We start from the raw sequence: 16,980 nt of genomic DNA on the forward strand, positions 1-16,980 counted from the left end.
AGTGCCCGGATTGCAGGGAGACTTTTAAATAAATGTGAGTGCTGGATGGAGAACGAGGAGGAAGAAGAGAATGGAGAAGAGCAGGTGGACAGGCGGATGGAAGAAGGAAAGAACGAAAAAGATCCAGAGGAGGAAATAGAGGAAATACAAGAAAAAGAAACAGAAGAAGAAACAAACAATGAAGAGGAGAGAGAGGAGGGAAAGGAGCAGGAAGGATAAAAAGAGAGCAAACACAAAGCGAGGAGGAAACATGGACACCAATGGAAATGACTTCAAGTATGGGATTTTTTCTGGACAGAGCTGAAAAGGAGCAACAAGGGAACAATGAACTAAACAAAGAAATAAAAAATGAAGAGATGGAAAGAATGGAGGAGGAGAGGAGAGACAGTGCGGGGAGAGGGAGAACAAGAAGAAGATCGATTAAGGTAACACCGAATTTAGAAAGTGGGGAAAAAAAGAGTGCTCAGAAAAGGAATACTTAAATGTATGAACAGATATGAAGTGTTAAAAGGACTAGAGGAGAACCACTGAAGTTATGATGTTTAAGTATTCATTGTTCTTCCTTATGGTTTTAAGAATTGGGGCATTTAATGCAAGAGGACTTTTGGACATGAACAAATTTGAGAAAGTAAAAGAAATGTGTAAAAAAGAAGCTATTGTTGTATTGCAAGAAACAAATTGGAGAGAAGATTGTATGAATGAGATTAGAAAGATGTGGAATGGGGGAATTTTATACCATAACGGTGATGGAAAGTTAGGAAGAGGAGTAGCTGTTTTAATAAGAGATGAATTGGATAAAAAAAAATGTAAGATTTTACATAAGGATGAGATTGGGAAATGCATGATGGTTGAAATGAAATATGAAGGGAAAGAATTTATCCTGGTAAATGTACATGCACCAACAGAGGAGAAGGAAAAGAAAGCGTTTTTTAGTGTTTTAAGAAATCTGACAAAGGAGTATAAGGAAATTGCAATTATGGGAGATTTTAACACGGTTTTTAGTAAATTAGACGTGGCAGAAGGGATGGTTTTCAAAACAGATACAGGAAGAAAAGAATTAAAACTGCTAATGGAAGAAAACAACATGATAGATGTATGGAGAGAGAGGAATGAAAAGAAAAAGGAATATTCAAGGAGACAGATTGTGAGGAATTTTATACGCCAAACCAGAAATTTGGAGAATTGTATAGAGGAAATGTGGTATGAAGAAACAAGTTTAAGTGATCACAAATTGGTTTTAATACAGGTGGATTTTAATGCAGTGAAAAGAGGGCCGGGGATATGGATTTTAAACACGGAGGTTCTTAAAAATGAGGAATATAAACTCAAAATAATGGAAATCATAGAAAAGGAAAAAGAAAATGAAATGTATGAAGATGGTAAGAGAATATGGCGGGAAAACGTGAGGTACATAGTGACCAAATATTCAATCAAATACTGTGGTGCAATACAAAAAAGGGAAAAGGGAAAAGAAATAGAAATAAAGGAAGAGCTCGAAAGAGAATCAAACAAAGAGAAAAGGGATATACAAAAAATTAAAGAGATAGAAGGAACATGGAAAGAAATGAAATATAAAAGGGGCAATGTTAAGAAGCAAAGCAAAATACATAGTAGAGGGAGAAAAATGTACGAAATTCTTCTTTGTATTAGAAAAAAGAAAGGGGAAATCTGAAACAATAAAAGAAATAAAAAAGAGAAATGGAGAAGTAGTGGAAGGGGAGGAGGACATTTTGAAAGAGATAAAAATATATTACGAGGAACTTTTTAGTGCAGAAGGAATAAAAGAACAAGAGAAAGAGGAGTTACTGAGACAAATAAAGACAAAGAGTCGGAGAAGAAGACAAAAAAGAGTGTGATCAAGAAATTGTGGAAGATGAGATAGAAAAAGCAATAAGTGAACTAAATAGAAAGAAAAGTCCAGGAACAGATGGCTTAGGGAGTGAATTTTATATAGCTTTTAAAGATAGTTTAAGCCATATTCTGAAGGAAGTGTATGATGAGATTTTTAAGAAGAGAGAAATGAATCAAAGAGAAAAAACAGATTTGGAAAATTACAGACCGATTACAATGCTGAATACAGATCTAAAAATATTAGCAAAAATACTAGCAAACAGACTGAAGAAAGTGATGCCAAATATATTAAAGACAAATCAAGCATATGGGGTGAAAGGGAGGGTTATAGCAGATACAACAAGTAGCATAAGAGATATTATAAGATACATGAAAGAAAAAAAGAAAGATGGATATGTGATTAGTCTAGACTTTGAAAAGGCCCTTGACAGGGTAGAACATGAGTATTTATTTGGAATTTTAAAGGGTTTGGGGTTTGGGAGGAATTTTATTCAGTGGATTACAATTGTATATAGAGGAGCACTAACAAAGATCAAATGCAATGGCTTTTTAACAGAATGTTTTAAAATAACAAGATCTATAAGACAAGGATGCCCCTTATCGGCACTTTTATACTCACTTGTAGCAGAACCGTTAGGCCTGGCTATAAGAAAGGAAGGAGAAATAAGAGGTGTAGAAATGGAAGAAGGTAAGGAAGGAGAAAAATGTTTCCAATATGCAGATGACACAACAGTAGTAGTTAATGGAGTGGAGAGTGTGGAAATAGCCATGCGAGAAGTACAAAAGTTTTGTAAGGCATCAGGAGGAAAAATAAATGAAGAAAAAACTATTTTTATGAGGTCTGGGGAAGTGCCGGTTTTAACAAATATTTTTACTTTTAAAAGTAAAAAGAAGTGGGAATAACGAAGGTGAGGGATGTTTTATATGAATTTAAAGAAGGTTTTTTACCAATACAGTTCATAGTGGACACAATGGAGGAGGCAAAGGAGGACTATAATAAACAGGACATAATAAATAAGTATGAAATTATAAAAAAAAAAAAAGCAATACCAAAAGAATGGTTACAGAATATTCGACAAATGGAAGAAGGACAAAAAGAAATGGAGATATACAGTATGTGAGGATAGGGGAGGAACTACATGATTTTAAAGCTTGTACTGTAAAGGTGTTTTATGGTATTTTTAGGAACAAAGTTTTTAAGAAACCTATTGCAAATGAGTATTGGTTGCAGCATTTTAAAGATCTGAAAGAAGAAAATTTATGGAGAAACATGAAAGGGGTGATTGTGGAAACAAAACTGGAGAGTTTGGAGTACCTTATAAGGCACAGAGCAATTGTTTCAGAAATGAAACTTTATAAAATTGGGATGGAGGAGAGTGCAAGATGCAAAGTTTGTCAAGAAGAAGATGAGGGGTTTTTACATTTTTTTTATACTGTAAAGAGCTGGAAGAGTTTTATGGAAAATGTAAATGGCTAATAAATGATTTGAGAGGGGAGGAGGATGGGCAAGAAACGGAGTGGAACAAAGTGGTAATGTTTGGGTGGGATAAAAATTGTAAAAACAAAAAAGGGATACATTTATTCTTAATGTTGATCAAAAGTGCAATATGGGAAAGAAGAACTGTGGCAAAAAAAGAGAAAAATCTAATTGATGTATGGTGTGTTTTTAAAGGAAAGACGGAAAGATACATAGAAATGCTGTACATTTATTTTAAAAAACAAGACAAGTTGGGAGAGTATTTTTTAAAGTGTTCACAAACAGTGTTTCTAAAGTTCTAAATGAATTTAATTGGAAGGTGCCTGTTGGGCAATGATGATTATGAAAACAGGGGAAAGGTTTTTAATGTATTTGGGTGAGATCATTTTCATATAAACAAAGTGATCTTCAAGAAGAGGATAGGTTTTAAACATTTGCCTTTGAAGGATTCTTAAAAAAAAAAAAAAAAAAAAAAAAAAAGAAAAGGTCAAGCCAAGTCTTGTCCGATCTCGGAAGCTACGCAGGGTTGTGCCTGGTTAGTACTTGTATGGGAGCCTTCCTGGGAATACCAGGTGCTGTAAGCTTTTGCTTCTCCTGGATTGCTTTAACTAATACACTTCCCCCTGCCACAGCTGTGATTTTTATTCATTCATCCTTGGAAATAGGTTGGGGGGGATTCATGTATTTTCGTTCATTTTGCTTGCTCTGTGGCAAATGACAGCCTGGTCCTTTTTCTAAAAAAAAAAAAAAAAATCAATAAAAACAAAAAACCATTAGCTCTGTGAATCAGGAACAAGCATCCAGCATACTGTGCCTTCGATAGCTCAGCTGGTAGAGCGGAGGACTGTAGATGTTGCCTTGGCCATCCTTAGGTCGCTGGTTCAATTCCGGCTCGAAGGAGTGTACTTTTTACCACTTGGAGGCACTACTTGCCTTGCCCTCAAACTCACTGCTCCTTGAACTTGTGTCAAAGATGCAGGCGTTGGATCGGCAAAAATACGTTCACTGACCGTGAATCGAACCCGCTTCAAATCCCACTTCTGACAAGTTTTTCCTCTGCGATCATCCTGGAACTGTCTGACCAGCGTTGTGGTGTCACATTTGCTACTTTCATTGTAAAGGCACTGGCTGCAATTTTGCTTGAGCCCCTGAGCACTGAAAATGGAAAAGATACAGAAATGAAGAAAGCATTCGAAAAGAGGAATTATTTGAAAGAAGCAACGGTGACTGTTGATTTGGAAGGAGCGAGATCTGAGGCCATAATCAAAGCGGTCACAGAGAGAATCGGAGGAGGAAAGATTTTAGCAGTTAGACCAAAACAAGCAAAGGAATATGAAGTGACTTTGGAAAAAGAGGATTATTGTGAAGATTTGATGGATGGACTGATGATAAAAGGAACAAAATGTGAAGTTAAAAAACTGCCAAACAGGGACTACGTGGTTTCCTTTATGCATTTGCCTGTTCACTTAGAGGATGAGGACATTGTAAACAAACTGAGGGGATGAGGAGTACTCCCAATCTCAATGATAAAAAGGAGGGTATATCCGGGAACGGACATTGAAGACGGCACAAGGTTTGTCAAAACCAGATTCCCAAAAGAGGTGATTTCCCTGCCATATAGCACGAAACTGGAGACGGCGGAGGGACCTCAATGCTTCCGAGTAATGCACAGCCCCCAGGTTAAAACCTGGCGGTTGTGCATGAGCCCGGCTATCATGTGGTGAAGGACTGCCCAGAATTCCGGTGTTACAAGTGTGATGAGAGGGGACACATCGCGAGGGATTGCAATTCTGTCAAGTGCCCGGATTGCAGGGAGACTTTTAAATAAATGTGAGTGCTGGATGGAGAACGAGGAGGAAGAAGAGAATGGAGAAGAGCAGGTGGACAGGCGGATGGAAGAAGGAAAGAACGAAAAAGATCCAGAGGAGGAAATAGAGGAAATACAAGAAAAAGAAACAGAAGAAGAAACAAACAATGAAGAGGAGAGTGAGGAGGGAAAGGAGCAGGAAGGATAAAAAGAGAGCAAACACAAAGCGAGGAGGAAACATGGACACCAATGGAAATGACTTCAAGTATGGAATTTTTTCTGGACAGAGCTGAAAAGGAGCAACAAGGGAACAATGAACTAAACAAAGAAATAAAAAATGAAGAGATGGAAAGAATGGAGGAGGAGAGGAGAGACAGTGCGGGGAGAGGGAGAACAAGAAGAAGATCGATTAAGGTAACACCGAATTTAGAAAGTGGGGAAAAAAAGAGTGCTCAGAAAAGGAATACTTAAATGTATGAACAGATATGAAGTGTTAAAAGGACTAGAGGAGAACCACTGAAGTTATGATGTTTAAGTATTCATTGTTCTTCCTTATGGTTTTAAGAATTGGGGCATTTAATGCAAGAGGACTTTTGGACATGAACAAATTTGAGAAAGTAAAAGAAATGTGTAAAAAAGAAGCTATTGTTGTATTGCAAGAAACAAATTGGAGAGAAGATTGTATGAATGAGATTAGAAAGATGTGGAATGGGGGAATTTTATACCATAACGGTGATGGAAAGTTAGGAAGAGGAGTAGCTGTTTTAATAAGAGATGAATTGGATAAAAAAAAAATGTAAGATTTTACATAAGGATGAGATTGGGAAATGCATGATGGTTGAAATGAAATATGAAGGGAAAGAATTTATCCTGGTAAATGTACATGCACCAACAGAGGAGAAGGAAAAGAAAGCGTTTTTTAGTGTTTTAAGAAATCTGACAAAGGAGTATAAGGAAATTGCAATTATGGGAGATTTTAACACGGTTTTTAGTAAATTAGACGTGGCAGAAGGGATGGTTTTCAAAACAGATACAGGAAGAAAAGAATTAAAACTGCTAATGGAAGAAAACAACATGATAGATGTATGGAGAGAGAGGAATGAAAAGAAAAAGGAATATTCAAGGAGACAGATTGTGAGGAATTTTATACGCCAAACCAGAAATTTGGAGAATTGTATAGAGGAAATGTGGTATGAAGAAACAAGTTTAAGTGATCACAAATTGGTTTTAATACAGGTGGATTTTAATGCAGTGAAAAGAGGGCCGGGGATATGGATTTTAAACACGGAGGTTCTTAAAAATGAGGAATATAAACTCAAAATAATGGAAATCATAGAAAAGGAAAAAGAAAATGGAATGTATGAAGATGGTAAGAGAATATGGTGGGAAAACGTGAGGTACATAGTGACCAAATATTCAATCAAATACTGTGGTGCAATACAAAAAAGGGAAAAGGGAAAAGAAATAGAAATAAAGGAAGAGCTCGAAAGAGAATCAAACAAAGAGAAAAGGGATATACAAAAAATTAAAGAGATAGAAGGAACATGGAAAGAAATGAAATATAAAAGGGGCAATGTTAAGAAGCAAAGCAAAATACATAGTAGAGGGAGAAAAATGTACGAAATTCTTCTTTGTATTAGAAAAAAGAAAGGGGAAATCTGAAACAATAAAAGAAATAAAAAAGAGAAATGGAGAAGTAGTGGAAGGGGAGGAGGACATTTTGAAAGAGATAAAAATATATTACGAGGAACTTTTTAGTGCAGAAGGAATAAAAGAACAAGAGAAAGAGGAGTTACTGAGACAAATAAAGACAAAGAGTCGGAGAAGAAGACAAAAAAGAGTGTGATCAAGAAATTGTGGAAGATGAGATAGAAAAAGCAATAAGTGAACTAAATAGAAAGAAAAGTCCAGGAACAGATGGCTTAGGGAGTGAATTTTATATAGCTTTTAAAGATAGTTTAAGCCATATTCTGAAGGAAGTGTATGATGAGATTTTTAAGAAGAGAGAAATGAATCAAAGAGAAAAAACAGATTTGAAAAATTACAGACCGATTACAATGCTGAATACAGATCTAAAAATATTAGCAAAAATACTAGCAAACAGACTGAAGAAAGTGATGCCAAATATGTTAAAGACAAATCAAGCATATGGGGTGAAAGGGAGGGTTATAGCAGATACAACAAGTAGCATAAGAGATATTATAAGATACATGAAAGAAAAAAAGAAAGATGGATATGTGATTAGTCTAGACTTTGAAATTGCCCTTGACAGGGTAGAACATGAGTATTTATTTGGAATTTTAAAGGGTTTGGGGTTTGGGAGGAATTTTATTCAGTGGATTACAATTGTATATAGAGGAGCACTAACAAAGATCAAATGCAATGGCTTTTTAACAGAATGTTTTAAAATAACAAGATCTATAAGACAAGGATGCCCCTTATCGGCACTTTTATACTCACTTGTAGCAGAACCGTTAGGCCTGGCTATAAGAAAGGAAGGAGAAATAAGAGGTGTAGAAATGGAAGAAGGTAAGGAAGGAGAAAAATGTTTCCAATATGCAGATGACACAACAGTAGTAGTTAATGGAGTGGAGAGTGTGGAAATAGCCATGCGAGAAGTACAAAAGTTTTGTAAGGCATCAGGAGGAAAAATAAATGAAGAAAAAACTATTTTTATGAGGTCTGGGGAAGTGCCGGTTTTAACAAATATTTTTACTTTTAAAAGTAAAAAGAAGTGGGAATAACGAAGGTGAGGGATGTTTTATATGAATTTAAAGAAGGTTTTTTACCAATACAGTTCATAGTGGACACAATGGAGGAGGCAAAGGAGGACTATAATAAACAGGACATAATAAATAAGTATGAAATTATAAAAAAAAAAAAAAAAAAAAGCAATACCAAAAGAATGGTTACAGAAAATTCGACAAATGGAAGAAGGACAAAAAGAAATGGAGATATACAGTATGTGAGGATAGGGGAGGAACTACACGATTTTAAAGCTTGTACTGTAAAGGTGTTTTATGGTATTTTTAGGAACAAAGTTTTTAAGAAACCTATTGCAAATGAGTATTGGTTGCAGCATTTTAAAGATCTGAAAGAAGAAAATTTATGGAGAAACATGAAAGGGGTGATTGTGGAAACAAAACTGGAGAGTTTGGAGTACCTTATAAGGCACAGAGCAATTGTTTCAGAAATGAAACTTTATAAAATTGGGATGGAGGAGAGTGCAAGATGCAAAGTTTGTCAAGAAGAAGATGAGGGGTTTTTACATTTTTTTTATACTGTAAAGAGCTGGAAGAGTTTTATGGAAAATGTAAATGGCTAATAAATGATTTGAGAGGGGAGGAGGATGGGCAAGAAACGGAGTGGAACAAAGTGGTAATGTTTGGGTGGGATAAAAATTGTAAAAACAAAAAAGGGATACATTTATTCTTAATGTTGATCAAAAGTGCAATATGGGAAAGAAGAACTGTGGCAAAAAAAGAGAAAAATCTAATTGATGTATGGTGTGTTTTTAAAGGAAAGACGGAAAGATACATAGAAATGCTGTACATTTATTTTAAAAAACAAGACAAGTTGGGAGAGTTTTTTTTAAAGTGTTCACAAACAGTGTTTCTAAAGTTCTAAATGAATTTAATTGGAAGGTGCCTGTTGGGCAATGATGATTATGAAAACAGGGGAAAGGTTTTTAATGTATTTGGGTGAGATCATTTTCATATAAACAAAGTGATCTTCAAGAAGAGGATAGGTTTTAAACATTTGCCTTTGAAGGATTCTTAAAAAAAAAAAAAAAAAAAAAAAAGAAAAGGTCAAGCCAAGTCTTGTCCGATCTCGGAAGCTACGCAGGGTTGTGCCTGGTTAGTACTTGTATGGGAGCCTTCCTGGGAATACCAGGTGCTGTAAGCTTTTGCTTCTCCTGGATTGCTTTAACTAATACACTTCCCCCTGCCACAGCTGTGATTTTTATTCATTCATCCTTGGAAATAGGTTGGGGGGATTCATGTATTTTCGTTCATTTTGCTTGCTCTGTGGCAAATGACAGCCTGGTCCTTTTTCTAAAAAAAAAAAAAAAATCAATAAAAACAAAAAACCATTAGCTCTGTGAATCAGGAACAAGCATCCAGCATACTGTGCCTTCGATAGCTCAGCTGGTAGAGCGGAGGACTGTAGATGTTGCCTTGGCCATCCTTAGGTCGCTGGTTCAATTCCGGCTCGAAGGAGTGTACTTTTTACCACTTGGAGGCACTACTTGCCTTGCCCTCAAACTCACTGCTCCTTGAACTTGTGTCAAAGATGCAGGCGTTGGATCTGCAAAAATACGTTCCCTGACCGGGAATCGAACCCGGGCCGCGGCGGTGAGAGCGCCGAATCCTAGCCACTAGACCACCAGGGAAGGGCTGCTATTAACCTCTCTGGGAGAGCATCCGAGGCCGCCTTGCAAACTATACTGAAGAGCAAGATTGGGTTTTCTACCTCCAGAAAAGAAAGTCTCTCATTTGTCCTAAAAACAAACTTTGAGGGTCGAACTCACATCCTACAGATTATGAGACTGACGTGCTGCCTAGCTGAATGACCGAGGTCCTTCCCTTCTCACCGAATGTCAGGATGGCCGAGCGGTCTAAGGCGCTGCGTTCAGGTCGCAGTCTCCCCTGGAGGCGTGGGTTCAAATCCCACTTCTGACAAGGTTTTATTCTGCATTCATACTGGAACTGTCTGACCAGCATTGTGGTGTCATGTTTTCTACTTTCATTGTAAAGGCACCGGCTGTAATTTTGCTTGAGCCCCTGAGCACTGAAAATAGGAGTTATCATTCTTTCCAAGCTTTGGTTTGTATGTGTGTGTGTGTTTGTGGCTTTTTTTAACGATTACTAGGTAACTAGCACTTTTCAAGCACACCACCTCAATGGGCACCCTGTCACTCTGGAATCAGCAAAATGCAGGCCACTGGGCCAAACAGACAGCGGGCCAGTGACGCAATGGTTAACGCATCTGACTACGGATCAGAAGATTCTAGGTTTGACTACTGGCTGTCTCGGTTGGCTTCTATTTTTTTGCACTCCCTGACTCCCACGCCATTACAATGCCATGTCCCCCTGGAACCATTAGCTCTGTGAATCAGGAACATGCAGTCAATATACTGTGCCTTTTTTAGCTCAGCTGGTAGAGCGCAAGTCTGTAGATGTTGCATTGGCCATCCTTAGGTCGCTGGTTCACTTCCGGCTCGAAGGAGTGTGCTTTTTACCACTTGGAGGCCCTACTTGCCTTGCCCTCAAACTCACTGCCGCTTGAACTTGTGTCAAAGATGCCAGCGTTGGATCGACAAAAACACATTCCCTGACCGGGAATCGAACCCGCTTCAAATCCCACTTCTGACAAGTTTTTCCTCTGCGATCATCCTGGAACTGTCTGACCAGCGTTGTGGTGTCACATTTGCTACTTTCATTGTAAAGGCACTGGCTGCAATTTTGCTTGAGCCCCTGAGCACTGAAAATGGAAAAGATACAGAAATGAAGAAAGCATTCGAAAAGAGGAATTATTTGAAAGAAGCAACGGTGACTGTTGATTTGGAAGGAGCGAGATCTGAGGCCATAATCAAAGCGGTCACAGAGAGAATCGGAGGAGGAAAGATTTTAGCAGTTAGACCAAAACAAGCAAAGGAATATGAAGTGACTTTGGAAAAAGAGGATTATTGTGAAGATTTGATGGATGGACTGATGATAAAAGGAACAAAATGTGAAGTTAAAAAACTGCCAAACAGGGACTACGTGGTTTCCTTTATGCATTTGCCTGTTCACTTAGAGGATGAGGACATTGTAAACAAACTGAGGGGATGAGGAGTACTCCCAATCTCAATGATAAAAAGGAGGGTATATCCGGGAACGGACATTGAAGACGGCACAAGGTTTGTCAAAACCAGATTCCCAAAAGAGGTGATTTCCCTGCCATATAGCACGAAACTGGAGACGGCGGAGGGACCTCAATACTTCCGAGTAATGCACAGCCCCCAGGTTAAAACCTGGCGGTTGTGCATGAGCCCGGCTATCATGTGGTGAAGGACTGCCCAGAATTCCGGTGTTACAAGTGTGATGAGAGGGGACACATCGCGAGGGATTGCAATTCTGTCAAGTGCCCGGATTGCAGGGAGACTTTTAAATAAATGTGAGTGCTGGATGGAGAACGAGGAGGAAGAAGAGAATGGAGAAGAGCAGGTGGACAGGCGGATGGAAGAAGGAAAGAACGAAAAAGATCCAGAGGAGGAAATAGAGGAAATACAAGAAAAAGAAACAGAAGAAGAAACAAACAATGAAGAGGAGAGAGAGGAGGGAAAGGAGCAGGAAGGATAAAAAGAGAGCAAACACAAAGCGAGGAGGAAACATGGACACCAATGGAAATGACTTCAAGTATGGAATTTTTTCTGGACAGAGCTGAAAAGGAGCAACAAGGGAACAATGAACTAAACAAAGAAATAAAAAATGAAGAGATGGAAAGAATGGAGGAGGAGAGGAGAGACAGTGCGGGGAGAGGGAGAACAAGAAGAAGATCGATTAAGGTAACACCGAATTTAGAAAGTGGGGAAAAAAGAGTGCTCAGAAAAGGAATACTTAAATGTATGAACAGATATGAAGTGTTAAAAGGACTAGAGGAGAACCACTGAAGTTATGATGTTTAAGTATTCATTGTTCTTCCTTATGGTTTTAAGAATTGGGGCATTTAATGCAAGAGGACTTTTGGACATGAACAAATTTGAGAAAGTAAAAGAAATGTGTAAAAAAGAAGCTATTGTTGTATTGCAAGAAACAAATTGGAGAGAAGATTGTATGAATGAGATTAGAAAGATGTGGAATGGGGGAATTTTATACCATAACGGTGATGGAAAGTTAGGAAGAGGAGTAGCTGTTTTAATAAGAGATGAATTGGATAAAAAAAAAATGTAAGATTTTACATAAGGATGAGATTGGGAAATGCATGATGGTTGAAATGAAATATGAAGGGAAAGAATTTATCCTGGTAAATGTACATGCACCAGCAGAGGAGAAGGAAAAGAAAGCGTTTTTTAGTGTTTTAAGAAATCTGACAAAGGAGTATAAGGAAATTGCAATTATGGGAGATTTTAACACGGTTTTTAGTAAATTAGACGTGGCAGAAGGGATGGTTTTCAAAACAGATACAGGAAGAAAAGAATTAAAACTGCTAATGGAAGAAAACAACATGATAGATGTATGGAGAGAGAGGAATGAAAAGAAAAAGGAATATTCAAGGAGACAGATTGTGAGGAATTTTATACGCCAAACCAGAAATTTGGAGAATTGTATAGAGGAAATGTGGTATGAAGAAACAAGTTTAAGTGATCACAAATTGGTTTTAATACAGGTGGATTTTAATGCAGTGAAAAGAGGGCCGGGGATATGGATTTTAAACACGGAGGTTCTTAAAAATGAGGAATATAAACTCAAAATAATGGAAATCATAGAAAAGGAAAAAGAAAATGGAATGTATGAAGATGGTAAGAGAATATGGTGGGAAAACGTGAGGTACATAGTGACCAAATATTCAATCAAATACTGTGGTGCAATACAAAAAAGGGAAAAGGGAAAAGAAATAGAAATAAAGGAAGAGCTCGAAAGAGAATCAAACAAAGAGAAAAGGGATATACAAAAAATTAAAGAGATAGAAGGAACATGGAAAGAAATGAAATATAAAAGGGGCAATGTTAAGAAGCAAAGCAAAATACATAGTAGAGGGAGAAAAATGTACGAAATTCTTCTTTGTATTAGAAAAAAGAAAGGGGAAATCTGAAACAATAAAAGAAATAAAAAAGAGAAATGGAGAAGTAGTGGAAGGGGAGGAGGACATTTTGAAAGAGATAAAAATATATTACGAGGAACTTTTTAGTGCAGAAGGAATAAAAGAACAAGAGAAAGAGGAGTTACTGAGACAAATAAAGACAAAGAGTCGGAGAAGAAGACAAAAAAGAGTGTGATCAAGAAATTGTGGAAGATGAGATAGAAAAAGCAATAAGTGAACTAAATAGAAAGAAAAGTCCAGGAACAGATGGCTTAGGGAGTGAATTTTATATAGCTTTTAAAGATAGTTTAAGCCATATTCTGAAGGAAGTGTATTATGAGATTTTTAAGAAGAGAGAAATGAATCAAAGAGAAAAAACAGATTTGAAAAATTACAGACCGATTACAATGCTGAATACAGATCTAAAAATATTAGCAAAAATACTAGCAAACAGACTGAAGAAAGTGATGCCAAATATGTTAAAGACAAATCAAGCATATGGGGTGAAAGGGAGGGTTATAGCAGATACAACAAGTAGCATAAGAGATATTATAAGATACATGAAAGAAAAAAAGAAAGATGGATATGTGATTAGTCTAGACTTTGAAAAGGCCCTTGACAGGGTAGAACATGAGTATTTATTTGGAATTTTAAAGGGTTTGGGGTTTGGGAGGAATTTTATTCAGTGGATTACAATTGTATATAGAGGAGCACTAACAAAGATCAAATGCAATGGCTTTTTAACAGAATGTTTTAAAATAACAAGATCTATAAGACAAGGATGCCCCTTATCGGCACTTTTATACTCACTTGTAGCAGAACCGTTAGGCCTGGCTATAAGAAAGGAAGGAGAAATAAGAGGTGTAGAAATGGAAGAAGGTAAGGAAGGAGAAAAATGTTTCCAATATGCAGATGACACAACAGTAGTAGTTAATGGAGTGGAGAGTGTGGAAATAGCCATGCGAGAAGTACAAAAGTTTTGTAAGGCATCAGGAGGAAAAATAAATGAAGAAAAAACTATTTTTATGAGGTCTGGGGAAGTGCCGGTTTTAACAAATATTTTTACTTTTAAAAGTAAAAAGAAGTGGGAATAACGAAGGTGAGGGATGTTTTATATGAATTTAAAGAAGGTTTTTTACCAATACAGTTCATAGTGGACACAATGGAGGAGGCAAAGGAGGACTATAATAAACAGGACATAATAAATAAGTATGAAATTATAAAAAAAAAAAAAAAAAAAGCAATACCAAAAGAATGGTTACAGAAAATTCGACAAATGGAAGAAGGACAAAAAGAAATGGAGATATACAGTATGTGAGGATAGGGGAGGAACTACACGATTTTAAAGCTTGTACTGTAAAGGTGTTTTATGGTATTTTTAGGAACAAAGTTTTTAAGAAACCTATTGCAAATGAGTATTGGTTGCAGCATTTTAAAGATCTGAAAGAAGAAAATTTATGGAGAAACATGAAAGGGGTGATTGTGGAAACAAAACTGGAGAGTTTGGAGTACCTTATAAGGCACAGAGCAATTGTTTCAGAAATGAAACTTTATAAAATTGGGATGGAGGAGAGTGCAAGATGCAAAGTTTGTCAAGAAGAAGATGAGGGGTTTTTACATTTTTTTTATACTGTAAAGAGCTGGAAGAGTTTTATGGAAAATGTAAATGGCTAATAAATGATTTGAGAGGGGAGGAGGATGGGCAAGAAACGGAGTGGAACAAAGTGGTAATGTTTGGGTGGGATAAAAATTGTAAAAACAAAAAAGGGATACATTTATTCTTAATGTTGATCAAAAGTGCAATATGGGAAAGAAGAACTGTGGCAAAAAAAGAGAAAAATCTAATTGATGTATGGTGTGTTTTTAAAGGAAAGACGGAAAGATACATAGAAATGCTGTACATTTATTTTAAAAAACAAGACAAGTTGGGAGAGTTTTTTTTAAAGTGTTCACAAACAGTGTTTCTAAAGTTCTAAATGAATTTAATTGGAAGGTGCCTGTTGGGCAATGATAATTATGAAAACAGGGGAAAGGTTTTTAATGTATTTGGGTGAGATCATTTTCATATAAACAAAGTGATCTTCAAGAAGAGGATAGGTTTTAAACATTTGCCTTTGAAGGATTCTTAAAAAAAAAAAAAAAAAAAGAAAAGGTCAAGCCAAGTCTTGTCCGATCTCGGAAGCTACGCAGGGTTGTGCCTGGTTAGTACTTGTATGGGAGCCTTCCTGGGAATACCAGGTGCTGTAAGCTTTTGCTTCTCCTGGATTGCTTTAACTAATACACTTCCCCCTGCCACAGCTGTGATTTTTATTCATTCATCCTTGGAAATAGGTTGGGGGGGATTCATGTATTTTCGTTCATTTTGCTTGCTCTGTGGCAAATGACAGCCTGGTCCTTTTTCTAAAAAAAAAAAAAAAATCAATAAAAACAAAAAACCATTAGCTCTGTGAATCAGGAACAAGCATCCAGCATACTGTGCCTTTGATAGCTCAGCTGGTAGAGCGGAGGACTGTAGATGTTGCCTTGGCCATCCTTAGGTTGCTGGTTCAATTCTGGCTCGAAGGAGTGTTCTTTTTACCACTTGGAGGCACTACTTGCCTTGCCCTCAAACTCACTGCCGCTTGAACTTGTGTCAAAGATGCAGGCGTTGGATCGGCAAAAATACGTTCCCTGACCGGGAATCGAAACGGGGCCGCGGCGGTGAGAGCGCCAAATCCTAGCCACTAGACCACCAGGGAAGGGCTGCTATTATCCTCTCTGGGAGAGAATCCGAGGCCACCTTGCAAACTATACTGAAGAGCAAGATTGGGTTTTCTACCTCCAGAAAAGAAAGTCTCTCATTTGTCCTAAAAACAAACTTTGAGGGTCGAACTCACATCCTACAGATTATGAGACTGACGTGCTGCCTAACTGAATGACTGAGGTCCTTCCCTTCTCACCGAATGTCAGGATGGCCGAGCGGTCTAAGGCGCTGCGTTCAGGTCGCAGTCTCCCCTGGAGGCGTGGGTTCAAATCCCACTTCTGACAAGGTTTTATTCTGCATTCATACTGGAACTGTCTGACCAGCATTGTGGTGTCATGTTTTCTACTTTCATTGTAAAGGCACCGGCTGTAATTTTGCTTGAGCCCCTGAGCACTGAAAATAGGAGTTATCATTCTTTCCAAGCTTTGGTTTGTATGTGTGTGTGTGTTTGTGGCTTTTTTTAACGATTACTAGGTAACTAGCACTTTTCAAGCACACCACCTCAATGGGCACCCTGTCACTCTGGAATCAGCAAAATGCAGGCCACTGGGCCAAACAGACAGCGGGCCAGTGACGCAATGGTTAACGCATCTGACTACGGATCAGAAGATTCTAGGTTTGACTACTGGCTGTCTCGGTTGGCTTCTATTTTTTTGCACTCCCTGACTCCCACGCCATTACAATGCCATGTCCCCCTGGAACCATTAGCTCTGTGAATCAGGAACATGCAGTCAATATACTGTGCCTTTTTTAGCTCAGCTGGTAGAGCGCAAGTCTGTAGATGTTGCATTGGCCATCCTTAGGTCGCTGGTTCACTTCCGGCTCGAAGGAGTGTGCTTTTTACCACTTGGAGGCCCTACTTGCCTTGCCCTCAAACTCACTGCCGCTTGAACTTGTGTCAAAGATGCCAGCGTTGGATCGACAAAAACACATTCCCTGACCGGGAATCGAACCCGCTTCAAATCCCACTTCTGACAAGTTTTTCCTCTGCGATCATCCTGGAACTGTCTGACCAGCGTTGTGGTGTCACATTTGCTACTTTCATTGTAAAGGCACTGGCTGCAATTTTGCTTGAGCCCCTGAGCACTGAAAATGGAAAAGATACAGAAATGAAGAAAGCATTCGAAAAGAGGAATTATTTGAAAGAAGCAACGGTGACTGTTGATTTGGAAGGAGCGAGAGCTGAGGACATAATCAAAGCGGTCACAGAGAGAATCGGAGGAGGAAAGATTTTAGCAGTTAGACCAAAACAAGCAAAGGAATATGAAGTGACTTTGGAAAAAGAGGATTATTGTGAAGATTTGATGGATGGACTGA

General features: G+C 37.9%; 6 non-coding genes across 6 annotated transcripts; 5 read left to right on the top strand and 1 right to left on the bottom strand.

Moving 5' to 3' along the window:
• The first annotated feature begins 4,141 nt into the window (after positions 1–4,141).
• Positions 4,142–4,228, top strand: trnay-gua (transfer RNA tyrosine (anticodon GUA)). The gene is given in 2 exon segments: positions 4,142–4,178; positions 4,193–4,228. It is a non-coding gene; the product is annotated as a tRNA-Tyr (tRNA).
• A 5,040-nt stretch (positions 4,229–9,268) lies between these two features.
• Positions 9,269–9,355, top strand: trnay-gua (transfer RNA tyrosine (anticodon GUA)). The gene is given in 2 exon segments: positions 9,269–9,305; positions 9,320–9,355. It is a non-coding gene; the product is annotated as a tRNA-Tyr (tRNA).
• A 101-nt stretch (positions 9,356–9,456) lies between these two features.
• On the bottom strand, positions 9,457–9,528 carry trnae-cuc (transfer RNA glutamic acid (anticodon CUC)). The gene has a single exon. It is a non-coding gene; the product is annotated as a tRNA-Glu (tRNA).
• Positions 9,529–9,734: 206 nt separating this feature from the next.
• On the top strand, positions 9,735–9,817 carry trnal-cag (transfer RNA leucine (anticodon CAG)). Its single transcript has one exon. It is a non-coding gene; the product is annotated as a tRNA-Leu (tRNA).
• A 5,581-nt stretch (positions 9,818–15,398) lies between these two features.
• trnay-gua (transfer RNA tyrosine (anticodon GUA)) lies at positions 15,399–15,485 on the top strand. Its single transcript is given in 2 exon segments — positions 15,399–15,435; positions 15,450–15,485. It is a non-coding gene; the product is annotated as a tRNA-Tyr (tRNA).
• Positions 15,486–15,864: 379 nt separating this feature from the next.
• trnal-cag (transfer RNA leucine (anticodon CAG)) lies at positions 15,865–15,947 on the top strand. The gene has a single exon. It is a non-coding gene; the product is annotated as a tRNA-Leu (tRNA).
• The last annotated feature ends 1,033 nt before the right edge of the window (positions 15,948–16,980 follow it).

The sequence above is a fragment of the Myxocyprinus asiaticus genome, chromosome 26, assembly GCF_019703515.2.
Source record: "Myxocyprinus asiaticus isolate MX2 ecotype Aquarium Trade chromosome 26, UBuf_Myxa_2, whole genome shotgun sequence".
Lineage (NCBI taxonomy): Eukaryota > Metazoa > Chordata > Actinopteri > Cypriniformes > Catostomidae > Myxocyprinus > Myxocyprinus asiaticus.